General features: G+C 42.7%; 1 long non-coding RNA gene across 3 annotated transcripts in view; it reads right to left on the bottom strand.

Moving 5' to 3' along the window:
• The window catches only part of LOC130186906 (uncharacterized), a 137,065-nt gene that overhangs the window by 26,833 nt on the left and 95,999 nt on the right, over positions 1–14,233 (bottom strand). The window lies entirely within an intron of this gene.

Genomic DNA, 14,233 nt, shown 5'->3' with positions numbered 1-14,233 from the left:
TTCATCACAGCAGAGGAGACCTTTTGTTTTCCCTTTTCAAAGGACTTCCAGCCCCCCCTGCTCCAATCACAGCCCGTATTCATAAAAAAAAAACAGAAAGCTCAAGTGGACGGTGATGGAACATATAAAAGTACTTCTCTGGCTGTGATGTTTACTGATGATCGTTGGCTGTGGTGAAGGCTATTGGGATGACAACCCTCATGTAACATAGTGTGTTCTTTGTGAAATACTAGACATTGATTCAACTTACAGTATGCAAACACATAACATTAACACTGCAACTGTGTGTGTTAAATGATAATCTATAATGCTGTTCATCTTTAATTCACTACATTTTTTTAGGGTATTTATGTGTGTGGTTATAGTGTCATCCTCTACCCACATAGTATGCAGCCAGTGTGTATTTTCTTTAACAGTAGGGGTCACTCTTCTCTCCTCCCTAGTGAAGCACTCAGATCAGAGTCCTGACACACACAAACACACACAAACACACATGCAGTGACAAGCAAAGATTCACTGACACACACACACGCATGTGTTTGCAGCATTGCACGCACATATGCACACATGCATGCACACAGCCACCAACATGAGTTCGAACACACACTGGCTGTTCACCCCTGTCCCACGGAAAGCAATGCATGCATCGTATCACAGTAACATAGCCCCCGACAGCACAGCAGTATTGCCTGTCTTGTGGTAGCTGTGGTTAGTGTCATACAAGAGCAGCTACTGAGACGCCCGTGGACTCAGAGAAGCTTCCTGCCAGGGGCCTGTCACTGACTAACCCAGGCCTGGCGTGTCAGCTTTCTCTGGGCCCAAAGGGAAGGCCTTTCACTCTGAGGAGCCATGGCTCCAGCACCACCACCACACGTCAGCCCCGGCCCAAATCACTAACCTGGCCACAGAAACCACAAAGCCCTGTATCTAGTTTAAATTGACAGGATAAGAAAACACAGATCATGCAACTCCAATGAAATATTCAACATCAGAGGAGCCCTAAACATAATATACTGTACATAAACTATATGCGTGTGTAATAATGTAAATATGCTTTAATATGTGCTCAAGCCGCCATCTGGATGCTTTTCTTACATGTTTAAAACCATCAGAAAAAAAACAGCTTCAAGAATGTTTTTGATTTTCACACAAAACAAAGGAAAATCAATTTACTGTATTCAGGGAGAATTTTTAAAACATCTTTAAGGAAATCCAAGTATACAAAGTACACAAGAGGTGAAGGTGCCTTGGAATTCCTCCTGAATTCTGCCATCTTTCCTTCATTTTTTTGCCATCTTTTCCTTCTGGTAGCACAGAGGCATTGATGAAATCCAGAGGTAAAATAGCTTTGGTGGGTGTTTTCCTTTTCAAATCTCTCATCTGGACCACGCTAACCTGATCCCATGCAGCCAGACTCTGAGCCGGAGATCTCTGCACTTCCTGGTGTCCCAGTAATGATTGTTAATGATGTCATCTGATCAGGAGAGGCGGATGTGTGTGTGTGTGTGTGGGTATGCGTGTTTGTGTGTTCAAAATGCAGCCGTGTGTGTGTGTGCGTGCACATATATTCATGGGTGAAGATACCTCACCAGATTGAGCAGGGGGTCATTTTATGTTGGAGGAGAGGAGAGGAGAGGGGGGGTGTGCAGGAAGCGGGAGGACAATGAACTCCAGTGTCTGTTCATACAAACATAACTGTCTTCATCTTCTGTCTGAGCGAGAGGCCTCCCCTCCCTTATTCTTAATCCCCACCCCTCACCCATTAGTTGCAAACCCCACCTCCGCACCACCCCCATCAGCCAGAGCAGGGGGTCAGATGGTAATTACTGTTCAGCCTTCCCCTTTAAAACCTATTCAACTCCTTCAGGACACGGGCAGGACCTGATTACAGACCACAGGGCTCGTCCACCGAACGTTAAATACTGATAGGCTTTCTGGCTACAGGTAGCTCACTTTAAAGGTGACATCTGTAATTCTCTATTTTTTGTTGCCTTTTAAAGCTCAGAGCATCCACGATCTTGCTTTTGATCTTGTTGCATAAAAACGTCCTATACTGTGTAACTTAGATAGATTTGCCAGGATCAAGCAAATGTACAGACTTTTTTTTTAATGGGGCTGCAACTTCTGTTTTACCAACCTGCGACATAGTCTAAGCAGAATACATGGCTAACAAAGTTTAACATAATCATTCAATTATTCAGTAATAAATATTCAAAATGTGATTTACCTTTGTAATTTTAAAATCAGGCTGATAAAGGAAAGTGTATATAAAGAACTGTATACACACATGGCTAAAAAAATAACATGTTATTACAGAATAAGGGTAAGTTTTCTTAACAGTCAACTGCAAGATGTATTCTTAGCTAAAATATATCACCTGTCCCAAAAAAGAAACAGTGCAACATCGGCATCGATGATGCAAAGAGAAACTGTCTCTCTTGATTTTGGTTTCTCTGCCGCCTCAGATAGAAGCTTGTTTAAACTTGGTACAGAAGATTGTGACAAAGCCAGCTGCTTCTTTTAAGGATTTGAAAATTGGCCTCCAGTGGCCCTGAGAGCTTAGTTCACTGCAACTTAAGAGTAAAACATGCAAGTAAACAAAACATGAGCAAATCATCAATTTGACTGCCGCACCACAATGAGTTGTGCTGTACGCACAGACAACATAAATGCATATAGAAGAAACCAAAATACAGAAACCCAGTGAAGTTGACCCACTGCCTATGACGGTTTTAATGTTCTGATTGCTTAATTCAGATATTATTGTAAATATCTGCAATACACCTAGTTTATAACTAGTGTCTGTAGTGTACAGGCTAACAAAGCCAGTATTACACCAAGTCATGGGGTAAGAAACTCCATGATTTCAACGGGGGACACATCAGTGGAAAGTGCCATTTCCTGGTTTAAACACACATTATTTACATCATCAACAAGCAAACTGTTACCAAGAGACACATTCTTCTCAGAAACATATCCATTAATCATCTGAAATGCAAATGTAGTCATCCTCTACTGAGAATCAGATTCCAGATAACCCAGTGATGGACCATCTGACCTGCACATCTTTGGTGTGGGTCATGCTGAGCAAAGCCACAGAAACATACTGGAAACAGGAAATCAGCATCACTTTGAAACTTATTTTACTGCTGTTACAAGTGGAAATCAAAACAGTTTCCATATCTCTGCCTACCAGGACCCCAGAGAACATGGCCGAGCTGTTAGATAGCCTAAAAGCCGCATCCGTCTCACACAAACAATGTTTAATGATTTCCTCATACAAACATAAAGATGTAGGCAGACAAGGCATTATAAAAGCCTTGTAGATAGTGCTAATGGAGCCGTGGTTGTTAATGGGCCAGCAGCACTCTCAGTGATAAATGATGCTTATCATACTCAAAGCACCGAGGATTTGTTACACTTCTCCCTCTGCTCATTCTTTGATGCAGCCACTGATAACACCCTAATGATCTGTGGCATGGTTGTGGCTTACCATACATGGTATAACATGGTGTCATATCAGGAAACTAGTTTCCCTTTTAAAAAAAAAAAGAAAAAAAATTCTAATACATTTTAGTTGATGTTCAAGACTGGATGTTAATTTGTACTCTTGAGCCTTTAAATTATTTTTGGACAATAATAAAGGTCAATAAATAAAAAAAATTGGTATAACAAAAAAACCCATACCACTGTCTCTACTGTTTGCTCCAAATGTCTGCTGATCTCCCAGTAGTCTCTGAGGTCTGCGGTTGACAAAGGTAGGTCATGGCCCTTGTTTGAGTGGCCTCGTCTGTAGAGACAGGCACAGAAGACTGCAGACCACTTGCCAGGCCTGTGAGTAGTCCCTACCCAAATGGGTGTAATTACATCGTGTTTGGCTCCTAACTCTTTGGTGGGGTGGAGGTGAAGGGGCATGACCCCGCACTTCCAGAACATGACCTGGGAATGTAGACATGAGGCTTGAGTCTGCTTGTGACAATGGCTAGCGTGGCGACCTGGCTAACGGGCCACAGCTGATGTCCTCCAGCACCCATCTGTTCCTTTCACCTCCGTGTATCCCATGTGGAGATAGTGTTTGGATGGAGCAGCAAGGTCAGAATGTAGGTATTGTGTGATATTTTAAATACTGTATTATATGGTTGCAGCCATACAAGGTAAATTTGTTTTTCTATGTGTAAAGCTTTTAATATATTGAAAACATAATCACAAGGGGAAAGCAAATGAGCATTTGGACGATGCCTAAAATGCTAATTTAAGAGGTAAGTGCAAATTTTAAACAGTATGCAAACATGAAAAAAGAGTGGCACACAATAATATTTGTCTACAGTGACAAAAATCCATTGTTCATATGGTTTTCTGCAAAATATCATGAACTAACAAAGAGACACAAATGCACTCGTTCATCAGAATTATATTTTACTATATCTGCTCTGATACAAAAAACATACATCCTCATTAGCCATGAACTGACCCAGGAAATTTATATCATCCCTGCTAATACAGTTGTCTTTTGATCCTAGTCATTAATGCACCATTAGGACTATATTTTATGTACTGTGTTATGCAGCACTCACTACCTTAGACCTTATTATGAGCAAAATGATCAATATCCAGATATATGTGGTTCTGGAAGGAGAGAGTGTTTTTTAGTTAGAAAGTAAATTGGGCCCAAACTTTTCTGTCAAAGCAGCAAAAGACATCTCGAAAATTTGTGGTAAATCAGAGGCAGATGTGTATGTTTATAAAGATAAATTGAATTAAAGGCTAGTGCGTGCTTTGTTGCCCAGACTCTGGGTCCTCAGTGGCCTTCTAATCATGCTGTCGGTGATTTAACTGGCTTCAACAGGTAATGCTATTTAAGGGGAACTAAGGCAGGCACCAGGAAATGAAACACGGTCGCCTTAACATGGATTGTTGAAGTAGTAGCTTGACTCGATCTCCCCCTCCCATACCCCATACCCCCTTCTCCCTCTTTAGGCCTAGTCAGAACCAAGGCTAACTAGAAGAAAAAACAATTAAGCCTTGGAGTAAAATGCCCTCTATGGAATGTATCTGGCTGTATCTGTTACTGTGAGACCTGAACTTTGTGCTCACACGTGACTATGTACACAAGGAGCAGAACACAGCACCAACATCCACATGGTCAACTACCCATACACACATGTACACAGGCTTTTGCGCACACGCATGCACGCACACACACATGCGCGCACAAATACAACGATAACATCCAAACAGCACATACATATTCTCTAATTGGGCAGCCATGTTCACAAGGCCCCATTGCCTTTTGACCGCCAGGTTTTGCCACATCATTGTGTGCCATTTTATTTTTATAGCAGTTTCTCTTCACTATGTAGTACATCTACGTTAGCAGTTCAATAACTCAGGACATGCTTTGTATAATGCATATTAGCACTGATGTGAGTATGTCAGTCTCCAGTTTATAGATGCACTTTCGCAATGAGCGTGAGGCCAAATATCTCCCATTTAAAATAGTCTTTAAAGCAAAGTCTTCAGAAAATTACTGGCAGACATTAACTGCACTGGCATGGACCTTCAAGCTTAAAGGCCACATCTTTTTAAATCTGCTGAAAGTGCCCAACGTGATTTTCAAAAGTTCATAAATTTTGTGCAGTGAAGAACTAATTTTTTCATGCAATTCTAAATTGAGAGATATATCGCCCATCTTCCATTTCCACACGCACTATTACATGGTTTAGCCACGGTATGTCACATTAACCTATAAATCTTTTGTATGTTCATGGCAAGAGCCTGACCCGTGACATTATGATATGTTGATGTCAACATTACGGCGAACTGATGGGCTCAACATATGGTCATGCAAGCAACCAGAGGCAAATTGTAATGGGTTATGCTGTGTTCCGCACGTGCAAAATCCTAAATTCCTGCTTGATCATCAAGTAGGAATATAGAAGTTTATTCCCCAGAATGCTTTTATTGTTAAGGGGCCTGCATGACTTTGTGACAGAGGTTAATGTCTATTTGTTCAATAAATATTCACATACTCTACATATGTCACACAGTTTCAGCATTTTCTGGGTGGAATAGAACAAAAAAAGATTTCTTGATAGATGAATATGTGCAGACAACTCAGACTATCATGTGATAGTGAAAAGCACCGCCTTTGCTTATGCCAGTCCTAATGTGAGAAAACATTTTGGCCCCATCCCAAATCATAGGTTCTTGTCACGAGTGTAGGCAGCATGGCAGTGTACTCTGTAGGTTCAATTCAGTTCAGATGAGAAGACCGATATCTCATGTCTGTACAGTAAATATGAAGCTACTGCCTGCAGCCAGCTCACTCAGCTTAGCACAAAGACTGGAAATGGTGGAAACAGCTACACTGGCTTAGTCTAAAAGTAGCAAATCCACCTACCTGCACCTCTACAGCTTGACAATTAATATAACTGTATAATATTCTTTAATCCATAAAAAGTGAAGCGTGAAAACAACAAATTCCTGGAGTCTCAGCTCAGCAAATAACTCCCATAAAACATTGATTTGTTATTCATAGTACCACTATGAATCAGTCATCTCATCTATCTCAAGAAAGCCAAAAGCCAAATTTTCCAAAATGTCAAAAATGTCTTTCATTAAAACTAGAAAATAAATGGAACCACATTTATCAAGTTATGTACAACTGTAGTATAAAATGTTTGTCTGTGACAAATATGTTTTATTCAAGTAATTTTGGAGCATAAATAGAATCATTTGAATATTTGGATCCACGATGGCCAGTGTGCAACATCCAAGCCAGGTTCAGTGTCCTCTGACACCGCTTGTCTAGTCTCAAGGCCCCCCCACCCCACCCCACCCCTCACTCCCTCTCTAGACCAGACCCAGCCCTCAACGAGGGGAGGGTCCTTCATAATTCCCAGTTAGGTCTGCCATTTTTCACCTTTGTCTAAAAATACAATGGAGGGGGAGGTGGGGAGGTGGGTGGGTGGGGGGGTCTGAAAGATTGCTCAAGAATTGCCGGAACAAAGGGAACGAACTTGGATGGGCTAAAAATACAGCACAGCGTGTGAATACGATAAAGGACTACATGAGAGGACGCTGACAAAGCTTTGCTGACTTTCAAGTGGGAGAACAATGTGGCAGACACTTTCAGGGCGTTTGGCTACACACTGCGGCGGCTGGACAGGCTGTGAAGCAGGATGTCAACATCAGCCCTCATGGAGAGAACTGAGGCCTGCTACAATGAAGCATATAAAGCAAGAGTGAGGGAATAACAAGTTCCTGTCTTATAGTTATGGTAATATTAAACCTTGATCAGCACTTATAGAACTTGTATACAAACACGCTGCGTGCATTTTTGAGTCTGCAGAGACACAGAAAGGCAGGGAAATGGAGAGAGGGACTGAGAAAGGGTCTAACAGGAAAGTGCAATGTGAGATGTGAGCCTGCGACCCCTCATCTCATCGATTCAGACAAGGAGGGCTGGACTTAATTACCTTCAATTTCCCCCCAGCCATCACTTTCCTTGTTGATCACTTTTCCCTTCGAGTGGATGTGTGTGTGTGTGTGAGCACTTGGGTGAATGTGTGTGTATGTCAGACACAGAGGAAGAAAGAGAGAAAGGAAGAGGTGTATGTTTTCAAGGCCAAAGCGTTTGTGGTGGATGCGGTGCTCTGGAAATTGTGGACTCCCTCGTCTGTAATATGATTTCAATGGCACTGCCTTTAGAGGTTGAGTCAATCTGATTTTCTGCCTCGACTGAGTTGATGTATGTGTGTATGTGTGTGTGTGTGTGTGTGTGTGTGTCTCCACTGCAGGAGGTTAAACACTTACAAGGCACCACTCAGTCATTGAGTCGCTTTTCTAGTGGGGCATCATGGGAGCGTTTGATTGGGTGAGTTACAGAGAGTGGAGTCAATTAGACAACGTGGAGTCATGTGAGATTGTGGGTGAAGAGGAGAAGGAATCGTGCAATCACAGGCCAGATCGACAGGTGGCTCACTGCTTTCATCAAAATATTTTAGGTGACATCATCCACAAATCACACACGCATACGGGATAGAGCGCAGTGTTGAAACTATATCCGTCCCATTCATTCAAGTTACTGGTACCCGTAACACCCAAATCCAAATACCAATCACCACACTGATGATTAAGTGCTCAGAAGAGGAAGTGAGAAAATAGATGAGAGGCCTCAGCCTAAAACCTAAACACCCCCCACCCGAGGCGATCAACATGAACAATTAAACACTCCTGATTGCTGCTCTGGGTTGATGTGCGGACCTCCCTTTTCCGTGAATTAAGCCTGTCCAGTTTCACCACTTGCATGCAAACACACATGCAGGCACACGCACTCTGATGTGGAGCTGTTTACTGTAATTAGTATCAGTTCATTTACAGCCCACTGACCCAGGGTGACCTGCTGGATCTGGGTCAACAGGGACAGCCAGCGCCACGGTGACGGAGACGGGTGGGGCGCAAGGTAAGGCAGGTTGTCCGTGTGAGAGTGTGTTGTCGTGTGTGTGTCTGCAAGGAGCAGAGGATGGATGTCTGAAGGAAAATGCTTTAGTTAAGTGTGTATGTGTGTGTGTGTTTGTGTGTGTGCGTGCGTGCGTGCGCAGGTACAGCGTGTCTACTAGTGTCTGTCGGCAGATGACAAAAGCTGGTGTGTGTGTGTGCGTCGAGGTGTTTCAGCACACGTGTGCGACTCAGTGACTGTGTATGTGTGTGATCTTATTCCTCATTGTGCTGGACTTCAGAGGCCCAAGCGTCTCCTGCTTCCTCTCGGAGGCAGTGGGTTAAAAATAATGTGGTGTGCAGTGAGCGGCGGGGAGCAAGGCGCAGACAGCTAGGAGCCAGAGCGTCACACACACACAAACACACACACACACACACACACACACACACACACACACACACACACACACACACACACACACACACACACACACACACTCACTCTCTCTCTCTCTCGGCCACAACTATAAGGATTTTTTTCTCTTTTATATATGTCTCACTCGCTGACTTATTATGCCCATAAATGTTTGTGTACACAAACAGAAATAGATGACCATCCATTTACCAACACTTCATCTGATGCCTTTCTTCCACAATAGATAAAAAGAACATGAACTGAACATCTGTCTCACCTTTTTCTTTTCACTTACTCTCCACCCTAAACTCCCATCTTAACCCCTTTCAACCAATCTGACATTAAGTTGAAAACCTGCGACTGCTATGATATTGCATGGACAGAACATGGACCGTAAACACATTTTGAATTCAATGTATTCTTTGTTAAAGGAACAGCCAGCTCAATGATTCAGCTACAATAAGGTTCAACACATAAGCTGCTAAAGCCATAGAACTCATCCTTGGAGGAGGGCAGGTTTTACCTAAAAGTAAAGGTATGTCAACACTTCGCTGGGTTCAAGCTGATCCTCAGTCAGCAAATAAAGAGACATCCCAGCAACACAAGGTGGCACTGAGATCTCGTAGGTAACTGAGTAAACCTTCGACACAGACATGACATGTGCCAGTTGGCCTCGACTATCTGCAGAGCATAAGAAGAAGAGACTGATGACTCACAGGTAATTGGCCTATCGCAACCTCTCCCCCATCTTCCTCCTCTGGCCCTCCCTCCGTTGCGTGAGGAAGCCAGGGCGGCTGCAGCCTTTCTCCTCCCTGAGATAAGCCTGTCTCCAACCAGCCTCGCACACCTCCTGTCATCTGTCTGCTTTCCTTATCAGCTGGTTGGTGCAGCGTGGTAGTGTTGACGCTCTAATTAAACCCACGCAGTCACACTTGGCCCCCCTCCACCTTTGATGTATGGCAACGAAAGTTCTCTACTGTACAGTACAGTCCTGGATAATCTTGTTTTGCACAGTTAGGGAACAGAGAACTGCTTTCCTCTCTGCTTTAGGGATAACAGAAAATTGCAGTGTATCATTCTAATTGTATACAATTTGATGAACCGAACTGTACAAAATGTCAATAAAACAATAGATCCGTCTGTATGAGAGGGCCTCAAGTAAGGCACAGACATACTGTACCATAGCACCATTTAATTAAAATACAGCACGATGAGAACACGAAGAACAGCAAGATAAAGGAGCAGTTGTTTAAAGACTGAAATTTTGAGAAATGGGAAGAAACTGCTATTTTAGGACTCTGTGGGGTTACTAAGTGGTGTGAACTCTCAAAAGGCCCTATCTGTACTTATCCTCAGATAGCCCCTTTGCCCCGAGGTGTGAATGCGTTAATATGTTTGTCAGCAGATCTTTAGCTTTGTGATGGATTGGTGACCATGTCCAAAATGTCCCCCTACCTTCTGTCAAAGCTTATTTGAGTCATCAACTTGCATAGGTTCCTTGAGTCATCAATCAGATGCTTGTTATTGTTGTATTTTAGCATTTTGATATGTATGCTTATTTTGGCTCAGTTTGTGCTCAATAAAAAAAAAAAGAAAAAGATTTTTATTGACGTTTTTTCTTCCTGTCTTGCTTTAAGTATCTCGGTACAATGTTGCACTTTTACTTATTACCCCACTTGGCAACATGCGCCTCCTGCCTCTTGACCCTGACAAGGGATTAAGCTAATAAAAATGAAAGACTGAATAAAGGTTTGAGACTTGGTTTAGTTTGCTGTTTTGTGTCACAAGATTCAGTGACATTCAACTACTGGTTTGTGAAGTGCTTGTGACAGTTCTGGTTAACAGCTGTGATGGTAGGGGAGTCCACGGCACTCAACATTTTTTTCTTTGCCGTTATCTGATTAAAGTGTTTGCAAAGTGGGAGTGGTGTCAAAACACATCTCTTGGATTATTTCATATTCCTCTTACTCAGAACAAATGCATGTTGGTGTTTTCACACCTTTCTGTGTTCTTATCAGTGCCAACCCAGAACAATTCAATCACCCAGGTAGACAAAATCAATACTCACTATAGGGACGCTGATCTTAACCAACAGGTAATGTGGGTCCAACCATTCAGGTGAACAAAATAATCTATTTTGTCTCCATTGATTCTATCTGTGACACTGTGTGCCTGATAAGGAGGCACCAATAGAGTTCAGAAGAGATACTTGAGCAGAGAGTTGCACACAAAAGGTATACTCATAAATGTTTATAGCTCACCATTAAACTTTGCTTAGATGTTGAATGTGTCACTCACTGATAGCGGAGCCTGTCAGCTGATTTATGGTCATCCCTGAAATTGCCTTAGTGACGCCTGGGGAGGATGACTAACCAACTCAGGTAAGGTCAACAAGCTCAGACAGTCAGATAAGAGAGAGCGAGGCAGGGACAGACACAAAGAGAGAGACAGACAGGGAGAGCCCTTGGGATGGACGAGAAGAATGAGGGTCACTCCACGTAAACATGGCAGACATCTCTTGATCTGCCCCGAAGACACAAGACCAGACGCAAACTATTTTATCTGATTGTTCTGTTGTTTGTCTGAGGATTTATATCACTGATCATACAAGTTTATATTTAACATTTTCATCTGTTGTTTTTCTATGGGGCTCTATTAGCTTTCTATTTAAAGTGTGTTTCAGTATGTCCTTGCAGGCAACAAAAGCACTAATGTGGCATTTATCCAGCATGATATCATTACACAGAGTGTGCCCATTTTTTGCTTTCTTTCTCTCTCCCAGTTGAGACATCAGGCCTCAACACTATTTGTCTCAATCAGCTGCCACTGTTCCCATTTGCCCTGTATACCCATTCAATATTGAAACCAGCAGCTCCTAGTTCAGACATTAAAACTTGTACACACAGGCAAACACACACCGCCAGCAGCACACCAGCATGTCTTGCAGCCACACATCCCACCATAATGCCATTTAGAATAATAGCACTGTGACTGAATAGCAGTTAACTGTGTTAACGTCTGAATCTGGTCCGCCATGCCTATGCGAGCATCTGTCATCTTTATCAATAAGCAGAAGGTCTGACATGAATCCAATTTGCTCCTCGAAACCTCGTGTCCCTATGTCATCCACATTCATACGCAAACACTCGCAGTCACTGACAACAATGTCACAGGTGCTTGAGCTGTCCTCTGACCTCAGGAGTGTGTGTATTTGCAGAAATGGACTTCCTCTTCTCCCGATTAAGGCACGCCGAATCATGTCAGCGTGCCCCCAGCTGAACCCTGACCATAAAAACAACGCTAATTTTTGGGGGTGGAGGTGTGTTCGATTTTTGGGGGCAGGTTGTAGCTTTTGAGGGTGGAGGAGTCGGGCCTTCCCTCTGACACTGACCTCCTGACCTCCTTGACATGTGAGGCAGCTTGGACAAAGGAAGCCTTTCCCTTTTAATTCTGCCCAGGGAGCGTTATATGGGACCTGACCCTGTGCTCCTCTTAACCTTTTGGACCTCCGGCCTGATGTCCATGATTTAGGGCAAATTTCATTACACGCATTCTCCGGATGGGACTGTTGGCTAAGAGGATGTGGCACTGCAACAACTCAGCCTGATTAAAATGTCAGGTAGAGCAGACAGCTGACATGACGTGTTCAACTCACATGAAAGAAAAGCATGTGTGTAATCTTATTGTTGTTTAGATATGATTGGCAAACTCTTAATATTATTGTGCTTAACACAATAAAAGTAGTGTAACTCCAGATCTGTAACTATTCTTCTCAGCTGTGTTTAAATATAAATATTGTGCAGAATTTCAATTGTTAAAAATATGGATTTAACAATATAACAATACTGGAGATTCAATTGCATCTGCCAAATACTCGTTCATCTTGTGGGAGACATATGTAATTTGAGCTCTTGCCATTCACACACACTCAGAGTGATAGCCATCGTACTCTCTGCAAACAACCCAGCTGGGGGACTTGTGAAGCTGTAACAAGCAGAACAGAATGCCAACACCATGGGGGACAAAAGATGAGTGAGCAGCGTCAGAAAGGGAAGACTCTTGAGAATGGCTGCCATGATAGGCGCCTGGGCCTGTGTGCTGTCTACCTGTCTCTCTTCCTAACTGCCATGTTCTTGTCAGTGTTGACACCCTGTCAGCCCCACCTAGCTGGGGCCCTGTGGGTAGCAGGCAGGCAGTTGTGGTGGAGGTACACAAAGCAGGCAGGCTGAATGGTACTGACTGGGCTGGGCTCTAATGGAGCCAGCCTTCCAGACGCAGACAATAGCAGGGCCCGAGGCCGGGGCCTGAAACCTGAAGCCCCGGCCTGGTATTTTAAGAGGCCTGAGTGGCTCTGGAGCCAGTTGTCAATCAATAGGTGCACACAATCAGGCAAAAACAAGACTTGGAATGGTGGAAAAAAAAAATTGAGACGATGACAGAGGACAGAAAATATTGACAGATATTCTTTTTTTCCCTTTTCGGTGAGGCAATCTTAAGATTTACCTCCGGGTCTTTTCACACACACCACAAAACCACACACACAGATACACTGCTACTCTTTTCAGGCCAAGGTTGCTGCTTACAAACTGAGGTCTTCATTGTCTAAAGTACCTCAAGAATGAATGAATGAATGAATTTGATTACAAAAAAACCCCACATATAACGCTGCACTACAGTTATTACATACATTGAGAATGAAAACACAATAAAGCTCACAAGCTTATTTTCATAGAATAAAAAAACAGCAAGGTGGCAAATGAGGACAATAAATCTACATATAAATAACAAATAAAAAGCATGTCAACATTCTCATACTACATGGTATTCTGTAACCATTGCTTTCACCTGATAAGAAACCTGTCTAAAATTTGTTGACCTTGCTAATTTTACAGTAGAACCAAAAGGAAGTTTGGAGTTCCACAGTAAGGGTGTTCTCAACCACTGTTTTATGTGCTTGCATTAAAACGGAATCTTCAGCATATATGAAAAGATATCATGAGCCATTCCTATATGATAGAAAAAATAAAGGGCCTAGTATATTACCCTGTGGCACCCCACACCCCCTTATTTTTTGACTCTGAAAGGGTCCTGTTTATGTTAACCATTTGAGTACAATTTGATAGGCATGAACAGACCCAATTCAGTGTCAGCCAAACAACTGAAATCCATGGCTCTTAATTACATTAATAAAAATGCTGTGATCTACTGTATCAAATGCTTTCTGCATATCCAGCGTGACCATACCCCAAAACCTCACTCCATCCACTGTTAGATGCAGTAAGCATGTTTCAGTAGAATCGTTTTTTCTAAATCTGATTGCAGCTCATAAAAAAGGTTACTGTTTTAAATACATTCATTTATCTAAATTATCTGTTCCTG

This window comes from Seriola aureovittata, chromosome 18, assembly GCF_021018895.1.
Source record: "Seriola aureovittata isolate HTS-2021-v1 ecotype China chromosome 18, ASM2101889v1, whole genome shotgun sequence".
NCBI lineage: Eukaryota > Metazoa > Chordata > Actinopteri > Carangiformes > Carangidae > Seriola > Seriola aureovittata.
The sequence above is the reverse complement of the archived record's forward strand: the minus strand, read 5'-3'. Positions and strand labels throughout refer to the sequence as shown.